Source organism: Lissotriton helveticus, chromosome 7 (genome assembly GCF_964261635.1).
Source record: "Lissotriton helveticus chromosome 7, aLisHel1.1, whole genome shotgun sequence".
NCBI classification, from domain to species: domain Eukaryota; kingdom Metazoa; phylum Chordata; class Amphibia; order Caudata; family Salamandridae; genus Lissotriton; species Lissotriton helveticus.
The window spans coordinates 978,468,662-978,485,270 of record NC_136068.1 but is presented as its reverse complement, the minus strand read 5'-3'; the positions used below and the strand labels follow the sequence as shown (position 1 = coordinate 978,485,270).

Sequence of the window (16,609 nt, the reverse complement as noted above, 5' to 3'; positions counted from 1 at the left end):
CCCGCCACTGAAGTCGAGGTATGAGTTGAGACCATACTAGCGTGCACCCGGGGCAGGTCCTAGCTATCCAACCCGCTGTTGAGATAATCTCCTCAATCAAGATGCGCCTGCCCAGTGTTGCCAAGTCGTTCTCCCCAAGGTGAAGTATCACCACTGACGGTGGAGACTGCTGGCGTGCTAACAGCCCTTGGAAGAATCCCCTAAACTCGTGAAGACACAACCCTCCTCTGCCAAAGAACGTGATATTCAACCCTAGTTGTGCCGCCCTTTCCTTCTTGTCACCTGACAGGAAGACACATTCCGCTCGCTTCACATATGAATGACCGACAATCCAGACATTGTTCTTTGTTGTTTCCTGTTCGCCGCTCCGTGCCGATGAATATTGGCGGTGCCCGACGACAAATTCCTCCCCTGCGTAACAGGTCTGAGAAACTGTAAGAGAGCGGAAAGAGACCAAGCGTGAGTGACAAGTAATCATAGCATGTCAATCCGAACATAACGTTTATAGCAGTCTGACGACCACCTCCCAATTGTCTTCACTCTTTCCACCGGGAGGCCCCCCGCCACCGCCTCCGTTGCTGCCCCAATCCTGAAGGAATGAGATCCAAAATCTCTAGGATCAAGACCCGCTTTTGTAACCCCTATTTCGAACACTCTCCTGAATTGATACCTGGTCAAGGGGCTCCCGTCGGCGTGACGGAGCAACGCCCTGCCTGCTGAACCGACCAATAGTCCCATGAGTGATTCTACGTGCCTCACCGGGCAGCACGGGTTGGCGGGGGCTCGTTGCAGAACTATGGTGTGACCCCTAGCTTCTTGATCGGTCTTTGATTTCTGGATAATCACCCACATGGTGTCACCCCTTATCGTCACCCCAGCCTTCTGCAAGCCACCTAGTATGTCAGACTTGGATCCTGCCACAAGTTCACTAATTCTCAGTGCCCCATAAAATGCCAGGGAGAATGCCGCCCTAAAAAGCAGCACTTCCCACTCCGAGTTACAAACCATCTCCAGCATGCCCAGTAAGGCTGTTAGCCGGGCCAACCCCATGGGCTTCCTCTTATCCTTCTGGTGTCCCTGAATACGGCGCCATCCCCTTAAAGCCTTGCGTATCATAAAGGTATTAGTGGGATCCCGGAAGCCCCTAGCTTGAGCGAAAAATGACACTGCTGCCCTATGTCTGGTTGCCGCTGCCACTGAGCGCCCCTCTTTGTGCATCCATTCTAAATAGGCTGCAAACCCATCCTCCTTCGCCCAAAGCACTTCCCACTGTGGCCCCAAGAAAGAACAATAAGACAGAAACGCCCCTTCGTAAGCCGTCTTGGTCCTGGGGGCTAGGCTAGCGACCACGAGGTCCTGTAATCTGGGGCACCAATCTGCCAAAGTACTGCTGGGAAGTGTGCTGACGAGGGGTCTGCTGTGGGGAGATGTTCCCTGAAAACCTGCATTTTGAAGCGAGAAAGGGAGTCAGCAGCATTGTTTAAAACACCAGGGACATGTTTGGCTCTAAAATTAGCATTCAGTTTAAGGCACCGCAGAACAATTTCTTTGATCAGACGAAGTATGAAAGGACACCGCGCCCCCTGCTGATTGATACATTCCACCACTGTCATGTTATCTGACCAAAACACCACTGATTGGTTACATAGGTGTTCGGGCCAAACCATCAGTGCCACCCATATTGGAAAAAGTTCCAGGAAGCCAATGTTGCTGAGCAAACCCCATGTGTTCCATTCTTCTGGCCATTGTTGAGCGACCCACCTATTCCCTAGGATGGCACCAAAGCCCACACTACCGGCCGCATCAGTCCATAGTCCCAACTCCGCCGATGTCGTGAGCGGGCCGGGCCAGACCACCCTACCGTTAAAATCCTCCAGGAATGCCATCCAAATAAGCATATCCTGGCGAATTTCAGACGATAGGCGCGTGCGGTGGTGCTTTTCCCTCAGCCCCCTCATCGCGTGCGCGATGGAGCGAGAGAAGGGGCGAGCCATTGGGATGATTCTTAGTGCGAAATTCAATTGCCCTACCACCTCCTGTAATTGCTGCAAAGTGACCTTCCCCTTCCGGAGGCATAACTGTAGCGATGTCTTGAATTTGCACACCTTGTCCTTAGGTAGTCTAAAACATCTCTCCATTGAGTCAATCTCGATGCCCAGAAATTCCAAGCAGGTGGTCGGGCCCACCGTCTTCCCAGGCGCAAGCGGGACCCCAAAAGCCCGCATGAGCACGCAAAATTCCTGCAATGCCAGTGCGCACTCCTGAGAACCCGCTGTACCGAGGAAGAGGAAATCATCTAAGTAATGCATGACCCTTTGGTGGCCCGTCACTTGTCTCATGGCCCATTCAAGAAATGAACTAAACATCTCAAAGTAGGCGCAAGAAATAGAACAACCCATAGGCATGCATTTGTCCATGTAGAACCTATCCCTAAAGGTGAAACCTAAAAGATGCTGGTCCGCCGGGTGGACTGGGAGGAGGCGGAAGGCGGATTCTATGTCTGATTTCGCCATCAGCGCCCCGGGTCCAGTGGCCTGCAATAAGGTAACAGCCTGATCAAAAGAGGCGTACTTAACACTACAGATACCTTCGTCAATGGCATCATTCAGTGACGCCCCCTTTGGCGCTGACAGGTTATGAATCAATCTGAATTGCCCCTTCTCTTTCTTGGGGACAACTCCCAGTGGGGAACACACAAAATTGGGTACTGGCACTGCAGGAAAAGGGCCAGTTATCCTGCCTAAGGAAAGCTCCTTGTCAATTTTGGCGGCCACAACAGCCGGATTGTGTCTGACTGATAATTGATTTCTACAGTGCGCACTGCCTGTGTATCCCCCGGCCGGGATCCTAAAACCTTTAGAAAAACCTTCCTGGAGTAGGGTGGCCGCTTTGTGGTCAGGGTATCTGTTCAACAATGGAATCATTGCCACCACATCCACAGGAGTGGGGGGGCGTAACCTGTCTGACTTATAGTGGCTTTCCCCTACCCCTCTGTCCTGTGTTACCTTGCTTGGACCTACAGGTAGTTTCTGGATGAGAGGGGTGCCCACATGAGGAACATGCATGCCTAAACTTACACGCGGCCCATGTGCAGGTACGCCTATTAAAATCCCAGCACACCCCTTTCTTCTCTGGCCCACCTGCCCTAAATTTCCCAGGTATTTCACTCGTTTGGGGGGGCCGAAAGGGCTGCTGCGGTCTAGTGAACACCTTGACCGCACCGAACTGAGGTGGAGGTGCAGTGTCAGAGAACTGTTTGTGCCAAGCCATGGAATCTACCGAGTCCCATGGCAACGATCTATTGAATTCCAATGCCTTCCTAAAATTGACATCATAACCCTTCCATGCTTCCCCAGAATACTGTTGACTCCACCCCACAATCCTGCTCGAGTAGCAAGCCAATGCAGCCTGCAGATCTGGAGGACGCTCAGCCTTAATTGCAGTGAAAACAGCCCATGCTTGCATCCAATTATTGAGATTTTCCTCAACCCTGAATCTAGTACACTGCGCCCTCCATTCACTTGGGAGCATCCACTCTTTCAGTGCTTTTGCCTGCTCCATTTCCCTATTATCCAACAATAAAGAATAAATGTACACGTATTTATCAGCCCAAATCATTTCTTTCACAGCTAATGACACATGCTGAGCTAGATTTTCGCTCCTGGAAGGTATCACACCGTCCCCCAAGAGCGGCAATGCCACTTCCTTACCAAGTGCGGGCACCGGGGGCGGCTGCCCTCTAACTCCGTCCAGCTGAGGAACACTTGGACCTGCAAGGGGAGAAGAAATTGGCAATGCAACACTGTCGGCGACCGGTGCCGATCTGATTTTTTCTACAAACCTTGCCGCCTCTGCCGCATGGTCTGCAGAATTCGGGAAGGCTCCCCCTTTTTGGAGCCATGGCATCATGGCCGTTAACTGAGATACCAATTCGGGTGGCATCGAATCTACATTACCCCCCGGGACAACAGGTACCACTGGGGTTAAGCCCGGTGGTCCTGGCACAGGTGGCAGGGCGGGCGCCGGGTGAGGCCAGCCTGTCCCCGGGGTTGTGGGCACCGGTGCGGGAGCAGACCCAGCGTCTACTGGTTGACCTGCCGGCACCGGCACCACAGGGGCAGTGGGTGTAGGCACATGCGGGGGTGGGACCACCGCGGGCGGTGCGGCGGGTAACGGATCTACTGGGCCTGGAGTGGGGACCGCCTCCTTGGGTCTTTTGGACCTAGGTTTCCCTTGCGGAGTGACAAATTCCCCTCTTGGCACTGGTGCCACCCTCTTGCGGATCGGTCTCCCGGACGGGCCCGGTGCCTCACTCTCTCTGTCATCCAACCGAGCTTCCCGCTCCTTAATTTGTCCTAGCTGTTGCTTAATGTCGCTCATCTCCCGCATCATAGCCCGCATCATAGCCTCCATGCTGGACCCCCTTTTTCCACCCCTTGGGCCTGGCATGACGCTTACCCCAAAAAACACCCGCTGCCTACTCTCTTAGTTCCCAACAGGTCAACTGTGTGTACCTTGCAGATGGAGGGTCACCAGGGGGCTTCCAGCACCATGCAACGGCGACCGCAACACTAGCGGCTTGTCCGCTTATGTAAGGGGTGAGTAAACCTAATGTAGACACACCCGGCGGCCACCAGGAGCGATGAATGCCAGCCCCCCGTACCCCTCTTACCGATCAGTCCTGCGCACTTGCCGGCGATCTCCTTCTGTAACGACGCCCCACACCAGGGTGCTGACTGACCTCACGATCTCACGCCTCTCCAGATGAGAATCTGCACGAAATAGCGACGTTAGATGCCTGGAATGGATAGATGTATTAACACCGTGCGATAACAGCAGGATCAGACTTTAGGACAGACCAATTTAAAAACAGTGGAGGCTTGAACACTCTTCCCACGCCTGCAAAAGGACTGGAAGGGTCTTTGCAATAACTTCTCACCCTCAATTGGATGTAATACAGTCTTAGATTAGTAGGTGCAAGACACTCATAAAAACCCAGTTTACTGACTAATACTTGTTTTCCCTCCAAAAAAAAAAACAATCCTGCAAAACAGTCATCCAATTACCAGTGTGTTAACCTAAGGGGTCTCCCATCCAGGTGCTGCCCTGGTCGACCCCGCTTCACTTCCTGCACCGTATCCTGAATAACACTGCCCTGTGGCCACAAGCAAGTAAATCAAACGTGCTAAAATGCCGTTCACATTCAGTGTACACGATAAAAGACAGCTCTTAAATGAGCATCATTGCCCAGCGCTTATAATAGTAATCCACTTTGTAAAAACGCACGATTTTTTGGCGCCCTTACACATTCAGTGTACACAATAAGAAACAGCTCTTAGATGAGCATCATTACCCAGCGCTTATAATAATAGTCCACTTTGTAAAAGCGCACGATTTTTTGGCGCCCTTACTGCGCACCGGAGCACCGGAGCACCCCTCCGACCTTCGCTCGGTATGTAGCAGCCGGCCCGCTGTCCTTCCCTGTCCCCCGCGCCAACAAATACCTTACGCGGACGCCGTGCACACAGTCAGGTGGCGCGCCGCTTTTGTATGATACTTCCAGGGCTTGGGCAAAAGCCTCCGCTACCGCCGCCTCTGCAGCCGCTTCCTGTTGTCGCTTCGCGTCCCTCGCCGACGGCAGTCACACGTTGATTTCGTGACGCGGCTGGCGGCTGGCTCCACACGGCTGGTGCGGTGATCTCGCGCCGCGTCCAGAAAACCTTAAAAAATTCCCTGAAAAAGAAATAGACAAATAAACACTGTCGCCTCGCGTCCCTGGCCGACGATCGTTTGGCGATCCCTCAACACGGCTGTCTCCGCGCTGCTAGGCTCCTGCTCCGCTCCTTAACCTGAAAAAGAAAAAAGAAAAGAAAACAAAGAAGCCCCGAACGCGGGGCACAACGTTCAGCGAGGGAGCGTCCAGGGACAAGGGGGTCTCCTGGGCGCTCCCTACCTCTTATTCCCGAGGGGCCGGGTGGCCCCTCCTATCGCCCGCCCCCCCCGACCCGGAACCACTCCATTGAATCCGGGTCAGGAGGGGCGCCGGCCAATCGGCGGTGGGCCGCGCCCCCAGGGCACGCCCCCACCGTCGAAGGACACGAGGGGAGAGGGGGTGAGACGGTCGCCGCGCCGCCATGCGTGCGGGGGGGCCGAGGGCCCTCCCTTTTCATTTGACGGTATGATACTTAATCAGCTTGTAATATCTTCTTTATTACTTCTTTAACTCTGTTTCTGTAAGGTTCTTTAAGTATTTGATGATCTTTTTGTCATCTGCTTCTTCTATAGCATTTATGTAGTCATTGGACATTTCGATCCAGGAAGTCCCCTGGCACCAGTAATCTGCTTTTTGGAGGTATTGAATGGAGGTGGTGATTTCAGCAATGCAACAGCACTATATTTTGCGCTCTTTTCTTCAAAGTTTGAAGACCTATTTAATGAGTGCTGAGTGTCACCAGCCGCTTTCGTGGTCACTTCTGTGGTGACCAACGGCTTTGTAAGCATAGTCCAATGCTTATGCTTGAGGTGTTGTGGATGCCACATGCTATATTGGGTGCCTTTGTCCCCGGGCAAATCTCGAATGGAGGATGGGTGGTGCTTTTCCCATTCACTCTGGTGAGTACAGTTATATTTTCTGTACCTGGTTGTATCTGCCTTTAGCATTTTCTTGCACCTGGCTGTCACTGCCTTTAGCGTTTCTCTTTGCCTTGTTGTCACTGTTTTTAGTGTTTCTACTTAGCATCTGTGCTGGCTCTGTGTTATGCTGTGGTGCATTATCGCTACTTTCGGTCTTACCAGTAGACTTCTGGCAGGCTTACTGAATGCTCCTCTGTAGGGCCCTCATCTTCTTCGTGGGCTTCTCAAAAGCTCGAGTTGCACTTTGACTCCACATACGCCAAATGTAGACCGCTTCTTGAGGCGAACGTGGCACACACAAGCAATTTGCTGGACATCAGGGAGAGAAATCTTGTATCCTTGGAGGCTTGTAACAGACCACACCACAAAAGGAGCCGTGGATTGTACGTTTTTATTCTTCAGCATGCAACCGTTAATGAAAGCACACTATGTTGTAAACTTTAATAAACCACATCCAGCCACACCCAGCAGATTATGTAGTGCTTGCAAGGAGTCTGCCAAGGACCAATAGAGGCTTCCCTGAAACGCAGGACACAACACTTACATCCCTTGACACAAAAGATTCTCCTACTTGCACCTCCCTCTCAGTATAGATGAGGGCCTTTATTCAACTGCGTACTCCGCCTCCCCCAGCAGAGGAATGTTTCCCACGTACGTCCCTTTGTGTAAAAGTCTCTTAAGTGTGTTGCTCACTGTAGCAGCCCTGTTACTCTAACGAGTAGGATGCATTCCATTTGTCACTCAGAGCTGAATACATGACATCAAATTTAATTTAGTGCAATTGTTCCAGCCAGGTTTGACTCAGGCTAGTAATTACCGCAATGTGTCACCAAGCGCCAGATCTACAAAAGATACTTTGCAAACCAGGATGTCAAAATGGACACAGACTGGTCTGTAAAATGAACTGACTTTTGCAACTCAAGAGAGGTATTAATCAGTCGAGTCACAAGAGGGATGTTTGCATGAGGCCTCAAAATCTTCGGTCTCACAAATATTTATGAGGTAAGTGGAACTTTGCAACCCCCAGCGAGAGCCAGGGATCGAGGACTGCAAAGGACAGGAGACTTCAGTTCCTGCATTCACATTATATCAAGGAGTACAATTAGTTTTAAAGGCTCCCCTTATCTCTTTAGTGGAGAGAGAATACTGTTAAAACATGTTGGTTTTGGTGGAAAGACGTGAGGAGGAGCTTGCAGGAGTGACCTGGACCACTGCCTACTCCCTCCAAGGCAGTGTGACATGATTCCCAAAACGTAAACTTTTCCAGGGTAATAGTTTCCCTTTTGTCAATCGCTTACAACCCCAACTCGGGGGGGGGGGGGGGGGAGGTTGGTAACTCATTCATGGTTTGGTATACAATCGCAATTCACCTTTTTCACATTCCCTTTCAAGTTGCAATTGATTACAGGTCACAACAGCTATTTTATTTCGAACTCACAAACTTTCTGTATTTCATTTCACAAAGATATTTTGCAGTTGCACACCCAATGTTTTTGCAAATCACAGAATTTGCAATTAACACCTTTTCCATGCCTACATGTTTTAACTATCCTTTATGTAAATCTGAGTGCAGTAGTCACGTCCCCATCCGGGTCACTGTGCTAGAATCCTCTTTTACTACTAGGGGTCTTCATTTCATGGATTATGTCTGCCTATAAATGCAAGTCATAGTTCCTCGATAGATGCCTTGGTGTAGGCGTTCACTTCCAGTAGAGAATACAGAGTAGGGATGTGACAAGAGGCAGATGGATTTGAGAGTCTGGAAGGCTTATGTTGTTTCTCCCTTGAGCTTCTCTCCCACACAACAGATTAGCACCTGACCGCACATATTAGACAGAAGATCTCACATTCAATAGGGCATATAATGGGCTTTCATGGTACTCCCATCATCACCAAACTGAAATATACAGCTCCAGGATCCTGAATGTACCTGTCAGGATAAGAAAATGATTAGTAGTCTCAGTTGAGCATCTTGCAATATCCCAGTCTTGCTCAGGAGGTGATAATTATTGAGTAGAAATGTGCATGTTCTTGGCTTGCTGCTTTTTAATCAGTTTAAATGTTAACAGTTGCCTGAGCCATGGTTTGTTGAGAATATTCAGTGGAATTGTGTTTGGACTTTGTAACAGGCCTGTAAAGCTTTCAGGATTTAATGAACATGGTGTGGTTTCCAAAGTGGGGCCAGCTGGAAATCCCACCCATCCACCTTTTCCAACTGAAAGACTGTATGAGAAAAATATCTCAATTAGCAGCCAGGGGAATAGGGAAGAGAGAGACACCGGAGATACTACTTAAGGAGATAATGGTTCAGAGCATTCATGGAACAATTGTTTGATTTTCTTTGAAGGTAAACACAGCAAAGACAAATCAGTACTATCTCAACATAACATAAGTGCCCTACAAATATGTTTGGTATTCAGTAATACATTTACCTCTTTCTGGGCATGGGTGAGCACTGTGTTCAGCCTTAAACGAGGACCGAAGCCTACAGATTCTGAGAGAGGGTAACTGAGATCAAAGGAGTCACAAGCAGGTAAGTTTTAATGTTCAACATAAGTTCATAGGACAGAAATGCAAGGTGAGGTCAAAGGAAAGTAAGAACACAAGAAAGGTGCAAGGATGAAGTTGGTGAGGAGCTAAGCGACAGCGAAGTTGCTGAAACAATGAGAAATGTTGCCAGGGTACCTAAGACATTGCAAGAAGAGACTTTATATGACCACTTGCAACACTGCCCAGAAGGATCCGCCATAGACCCAGGAAGTGATCCCCTGTAGGTCTAAATGTGTCTATTGCATTATCCTTCAATAATCTGGCGTCTATATTCTCCACACCTGACATTTCCTGACCATAAAGAATGCACAGAAACTCTTTGTTCTTTTACCATATTTCATTTACTGTATGTCCCATTGTCCTTCCTTGCTGTAAATTCTGACACCAGCACCCAACCATATTTACTACCCAACAATACTTCCCGGATTCTTTTCATCCACATATAGTCATGCTCTTCCCTAAACCGAAAGAATCAAGAGAGGGGCAATAACTATCTTCATCCACATAACCCACATAGCTGGCAAAGTGAGCAGTGCCACCGGAAAAGTGCTTTCATATCCTCACACTAACCTATCTATTTATTTGTAGTCTTATATCGCGCAAACCAGACCCGAGAGATATCAGAGAGCTTTACAGAGCTTAACAGACAGTACATTAATAGGGATATAATGCAGTATTAGCTAACACAACATAATTAAGTCCGAATTGATTGAGAGGCAAGCATTATCAGTTAGCAGGTTCATAAACAGGCAATTAGGCAGGGAGGTGTTATTGTAGGAGTAAGGTTTTCAGTTCCTTTATGACGGTTATATGTGAGTGGGTTGTCCTGATGGTAGGTGGGATGGCATTTCAGATTTTGTGGGTGGTGCCAGAGAAGGATTGCTTTAGAAATCTCAATGTTTTTAATGTTGCAGAGGCCAGATGCATTGAGTTGGAACTTGTGAGGGAAAGGGGGGCACCGGAGTTGGTTAGCTTATTGTGAGGTAGTTTGTTGAGCCTTCATGTAGGGTTCTGTGGAGAATGCAGGCCAATATAAAAGTAATCCTTGCTTCAGTGGGGAGCCAGTTGAGTGTAGTGAAGATAGGGTTGAGGTGGTCTGGAGGTCCTGCGCCTGGGATCAGGTGAGCAGCAGGGGTGAGGGCTGCCTTCAAGGGGGCATTCAGAATAATTTCAAGGGACCATTCAGAATAATGTCACATAATGTCCGCACAGGCACAACCTTCCATCAAAGCCACATCAGTGGGTGATGCCTATCAATATCAGTGTGTCCTCAGACAGGACAGTAGAAAATGGCAAACACCAGTGTAATGAGATAAAGTGCAGAGTCCAATATATACGCACACTTCTCTTCAAAGATGGCTGACAAGATGAGACCAACCTTATTTCTGCCAGTAACTAATACAGTCCATTCTTAAACCATACATAGGACAGGCAGATGGTCAGTATCAGAATGACACACGCTCCCCTTCTCTGGTTAAGCAAAGTCCCAGAACTGCAAAGTGAGCGCTGGATCTAAATGCACTACTGGACCTTGCAAACGCAAGCCGTGTGCTCGGTAAATGCTGTCACATAACACAGCATAACACAATAACATGTAGGAAGAAAGTATATGTGCAAAGAGTGTGACACCTCACAGATGTTTCCGAGGTACCTTCATAGTTTCCTCTGCAGTCAGCATAATGCCAGCCCTGTGATATCCTTGTAGTACAAAAATACGCCCTCAACAAGGTTGAAATGTTAGTACTTACCTATATGCAAATACCTCTTGATATTGTGACGCACACGTTACACCTCCAACCCCCTGCCAGCAGTAAGTAGGTGAGAATGCACACTCCTCATTCTGTGTTCTGCAGCCATTTCCAGTATTACCAACCATACTTACTACAAGTTGTGCCTAGGATAGCCCTAGGACAGGGTGCAACTCATGTTGTAACCTGGTAGGACGGTCAAGTAGAGCTGTGAGCCTAACTTTCTGGAACACTCGCATCTACACATACTGATAACATGCTCACACCTTCACCACGCGTGTGAACAGGGTCCCACTCTTAGAACTCAGCCTGGAGCTACCCCCTGCTGAGTGCACAGCTGGAAGGTGGATGTGGCGGAGCCAAAGGACTAGATCATGTGACTCAGAGATGGTGCCCGACTTCCTGAGAATATTGACATCTGGATCCACACACCACACCTGCGCTGTTTGGAAAGTGAGCAAAGAAAAACAATGGTCCTGGACCAATACCTATTAAACCATAAATTAATTCAAAGGTACTGATACTCTCAACCGGAGCTACTATTGAGTCAGCTCACATTACCTGAAAACTAAAAGAAAGACCAATGTGCACCAAACTTAATAATTTCAATGCCGTTTTTTCAAAAAGGGCATATATATTTTATTTCACAAACCGCGTTTTAAGGCATGGGCAAAGTGGGCTCTGGCCCAGGGCCCCAGCCATTCAGGGGGCCCCCTAATAGAGCTAGCTCTGTTCTGCAGAGAGTCCTGCCCTGATGACCTTGACCTAATTCTTAAACAAATTTTTGTAAGTACTAATTTCCTTTCATTTACTTTTTTTTTTAACAACTGTTTTTATTACGTTTTTTCTTCATAATAACACATACCAGGCACACATTGGTTCGTTAAGTTGCGACATGCAACGATAACTGACAAAAAAGGAAGGATATTTCTGATATTCTTGTCATTTACATCTTTCCGTGTCCAATGAATCCTTTAGAGTTTCAAAGTAAAATATACGACTTATATGACATCTTTTATATCTTGCCTGGCGTCAGGTGTATGTCTGTGGTGTCAGTGATGATGTTCCAAATACGTCTTATGCTTTGCAACAGCACTGTGCCTGCATTTGTCATGATGTGCTCTGTAACTGTGGAGGAGGGGTGTTAACGAAACTGTGGCAAAATAATACTTAACTGGTTAGGGATTTCAACTGTGAGGCTGGTGCTTAGGTACCCTGGGAGCGACTATCTTGGCGTTAATGTCTGTCATTTGTGCTATGACGCTGGCTGCTAGCTTGGCATAGAGCATGTTCATGGTTGCACTTATTCAGTGGGTTGGAATTCTTTACCTCACTCCTTTTCTCTTCCCTGCCCCGTGTGCTCTCCTCCATGGTATGCGCTCTTGAGGTGTATCATCTACAGGAGTGTGAGATGGCATGGCATTCCCTTGTGTGTGGGTCAGTGCGGTTAGGATTACATCCCAATTTTCAGCAAGGGGGATCTTGCGGATCCCAAGCGTGTCCTCGCATCTGAGTGCAGTGCTTTCTGCTTTGGCCCAGTTTAGCATGGAGCATCTCCACATTATTATGAGCAGCGGCTCAGGGTCCTTCCATCTTTTTGTGATTAGCCTTTTTGCTACAGCCAACCCCAGATCTAAAAATCTCGACGTGGCTTTATTGTTGCAGATTCTATGATATAAATGCAGAAAATATAAATGTCATTCAAACGGGAGTGTGCGTCCTGTGCAGTGTGCCAGCGCGTCGGCTACTGCCGACCAATATTCTGTTAATGTGGGGCACTCCCATAGCATGTGTAGCAAGTCTGCATCTAAATGCATACTTCTAGGGCATTTAGTGTCTTGGCGTCTAAAGTATTGATTGATCTTTGCTGGCATGAGGTACCCTCTATGGGTGATATAGAATTGTATTTGTTCCAGGAGCGCTTTCCTTGGACCCTGACTTCAGCTCACCAATACTGAGGCCCATTCTATGTCTGTGAGCTGGCCTCCTGTGCCTGCCTCCCAGTGCTGACAGAGGGCCGATAGGTTTGCCGCCTTGTGATGCCCGAGGGATGCTGCAAACCATTTGACAAGGTGCCCACCTTGACCCATAACGAGTAGGTACTATATGGTGAGGTGTGTCTCTGGTTCAGTAGTCACGTCTTCCCATTTAGCTGTTATCGACGCTAGTAGGGAGCGATGCAGTAGAAATTGTCCGGGAGGTAATTCATCTTCCTCCATTAGCATTGTATATGGGACTAGTGTGCCCTCTCGATATAGATCCCCCATGTCCTGAATTCCTGCAGTGTGCCAGCTATGAGTTTGGCTGCTGTGGTTACTGAGTGATCTCTGGGTGTACCCTCCAGAGGTAGGGCTGGAGCGTATGGTGTGGTTTTGCTGGTGATATACAGTGCTGTACAGAAGCTCTTGTAGGCCACATTCAGCAGTAGTGAGTCCGGCGGATTGGCTTTCGAACATGGGTGGAATATTAAAGCTAGCTTCGCGATCTGTAGGGGGGGTTGTGTGGTTGCTATGTCTACACTGTGGTGGTCAGCAAGCCATCTGGCAACCCATTGTATTTGGGCTCCTAAGTAATACTGTTCCAAGTGTGGAACTGCCAAGCCACCCTGGTCCACCGGTAAGTGGAGTTTGCTGATCGCCACTTTGTGACTAGATTTTCCCCATAAGAAATCTTTTACTAATCTTTCGAGGGGTCAGAAGAAGGACGAAGGGATGTAGTGTGGGAGATTTGTGAAATAATATAAAAACCTGGACAGTATTACCATCTTTACTATGGCCACTTTCCCAGTAACTGATAGCAGGAGCATGTCCCAAAATGCCATCAGGGAGCAGACTGCAGTCAGTGCTCTGCCCAGGTTGCCATCTTCCAAGTCTTTTGGGCTTCTGTATATGTGGATGCCCAGGTAGCGGAATGTGTATGCACACCAACGGACATGTGTTCCGTTGAGCGCATACTCTGGGTCACCGCATTGTTCGCTAAAGGGATATAGACAGGATTTAGTGCCATTTACTCATAGTCCTGATATAGAAGCAAAGTTTTCCAATATGGTTGCTAATCTCTGTGGGATGCAGTGGATGTCTCTTCTGTATAGCAGAAGATCGTCCATGTACAAAGATATTGTGTGTGTCCCGTCTCTAGTGCAATGCCGTCTGGTAACTCCTTGCGTATTGCTTCTGCTAGTGGCTTAATCGCCAGTGCGAAGAGCAATGGAGACAGAGGGCAGCCCTGCCTAGTCCCTCTGTGCACTTCCACAAGGCCGGATATGTAGGGGCCTGTTTTGACCCTCACAGTAGGGGGACTGTACAGTAGCTTCACCATGTTGAGAAAAGATTCCCCCAGATGATATTTGTCTAGTGCAGCAAATAGTAATCCCCTCTCCAGGGAGTCAAATGCCTTCTCCATGTCTAATATGAGGTAGCCTGCCCTCGGCCACTGGGTTTACAAATACATGGCAATCCTAAAAAAACACCAAAGGTTTAAGGTGGTGCTTCTCAAGGGTACGAGCCTGTATTGGTCACGGTGATCCAGGGAGGGGACCACCTGCGCCAGTTTATCTGCCAAAAGCTTTGCTAGTACTTTGAATCTACGTTAAGTAGGGCAAGCGCCCTTTCCTTTCATGTACTTTTAATGTGGGTAATGTGTGAGTCTATTACAGATATTTTGCAGAGAAATTATGTGTTTAAGTTTCATGCAGTGGTCATATAAAAATGTCTTTTAGATCAAAACAGGACCTCACATATGAGAAATGGCAGTGTGTCACCGTGATTATTTGCAGTAATATTAGTGAGCTGCTCCTGTGTTACAATATTGAAAATACACATCACTATCCCTGAATATTAGGTGTAAATACATTTAGAATTTGGACGAGTTTGCCTATGCACTTCAGTGACTTGGCCAAAGAGGGCATGAAATTGCTGAAATAGGGGCCCCCAAATCAAGTTTGGCCCAGGGCCCCCAAAATCCTTAAGATGTCTGTATATAATACAATAAAAGATCATTATATGATTAAAAAACAATCAAGGAAGAAAAGAAGGACAGGGTTGCTCCAAGAAAGGGACGTAAAGGAATTTTGTGCTCAAGTGTAAGAAGGTTATAGAACAGGGAGAGATTCCCAAAGGTATATAGAGCATTATTTACAAAGTTCAGTGTAGGCCTGGTACTTATTCACCAGTCATCAGAAACCTGGCCCAGTAATAATACATGTGTTACATTTACACAGTTGATTCCTTAACAATTGGAGGATTAGGTCTTCTTTGAAGAAGGGGCATAGAGAACGAAGGTCCAGGTTTCCAAAATTGGAGGGGGTGTGATATCGATGTTTCGACCCGAATTGATGGCAGAAGAGGGAATTTTGGACCTCAGCCATGTGGGTCTTTTCAGGACAAGGGACCAAACAGGGGTGGGGCAACCCTCACAAGGTCATGGGTAACGCCCAGTATTTTGAACCTGCCTCATGAGTGCGGTATGATGCCGAAGGAATGGGAGAGGGACCCCGCAACAGTTTAAGTGGAGTTCATTTACAATGAAAGGACCTGTGTGGAAAGTGGGCCCACGTGCACATCCTTGCAGGCCTCTAACATACAGATGTGCAAAGTAAGAGTAATGGACGCACCTTTACATTTTGTAGAAATGACCAGGATTCCTTAAAGAACAGGCTCATCACCGAAAAAGACAGCGCTCTGTGTAGAAATGAAGCAGAGCCACCAACACACGTCTGTGCGGTTCTCTGGTTGGGAAGCAACTGCCAACCATGTTGTTAACAATAACGGTGTAAACTGCCACATTGGAATGTGGAATGTTGGGGGAGCCAATGGAAGGGGCAGGTGACAACGTAATGAGTGCTCTCGCGCACGTCAGTCGCAAGACAGTTACTGTCACACGCGGCACGCCATGGCCCTGGCACGCGGCAGTAACTGTGGATACAACACTCTGCAAACAGGGATTGGGATGTTGACGGAATCTGGCTGGGCCCGCTGTAAAACAGACTACACAGTTTAAGACCAGCTGTACTGTTTTAAAAGCTATAAAGGGTTAAGTCCCCAACTTTCTAGCGACGAAAATTAAGGAATACATCCCCTCACACGCTCTAAAGGTTTTGGTTCCAAATACCTAACCGTCTCAAGATATTTTAAGAAATGCAAGGATGGTCAGAGCTTCTCTGTCAGGTACCTACCCTGGGGAACTTCCTTCTGGACTATTTGAAAGTGGAAACTGAGCTCCAACCCATCTGGAAAAACTTACACACATGGTTGTGTAAACAAGCTCACCACTGTTAGACAGGCTGCTCGCCACTGTTTATCTTTCAGTATACTGGCGCCAAGAAGCCGGCGAACGCGCGCTTTATCACGAATAAATAATATAACACTGAACAAAGTCATGTTTCCCAAGTGCATGGCAGTCACCAAACATTAAGCAACAGTTCTGCTTGAAGTGGTGGTGAGCCCTGAAGGTGCCACCACGGGTGGTGCCTTGCTTCGGCGGCCAGGGGGGTAGGATGGGCAGAGTCCGGCCGAGACAAGTCCTGTACCAAGAGATGTGATTTCTGTGCTCCCAATGCAGCAGCATCCCTGCCAATCAAGCCGCAATGGAGCAGCCACTTACAGCCCCCTCACTGCAGGGACTAGGAGGTTGTGATGGTTACTGCTTGAAATGCCTGACTCACCGCGCTCTTTATGACG

General features: G+C 48.2%; 1 long non-coding RNA gene across 1 annotated transcript in view; it reads right to left on the bottom strand.

The window, feature by feature from the left end:
- LOC144767168 (uncharacterized) overlaps positions 1–15,674 on the bottom strand; it is a 191,676-nt gene extending 176,002 nt beyond the window's left edge. Inside the window, exon 1 of the long non-coding RNA XR_013598088.1 lies at positions 15,544–15,674. This is a non-coding gene — a long non-coding RNA (uncharacterized LOC144767168). The remainder of the gene's footprint in view (positions 1–15,543) is intronic.
- Positions 15,675–16,609: the final 935 nt, after the last annotated feature.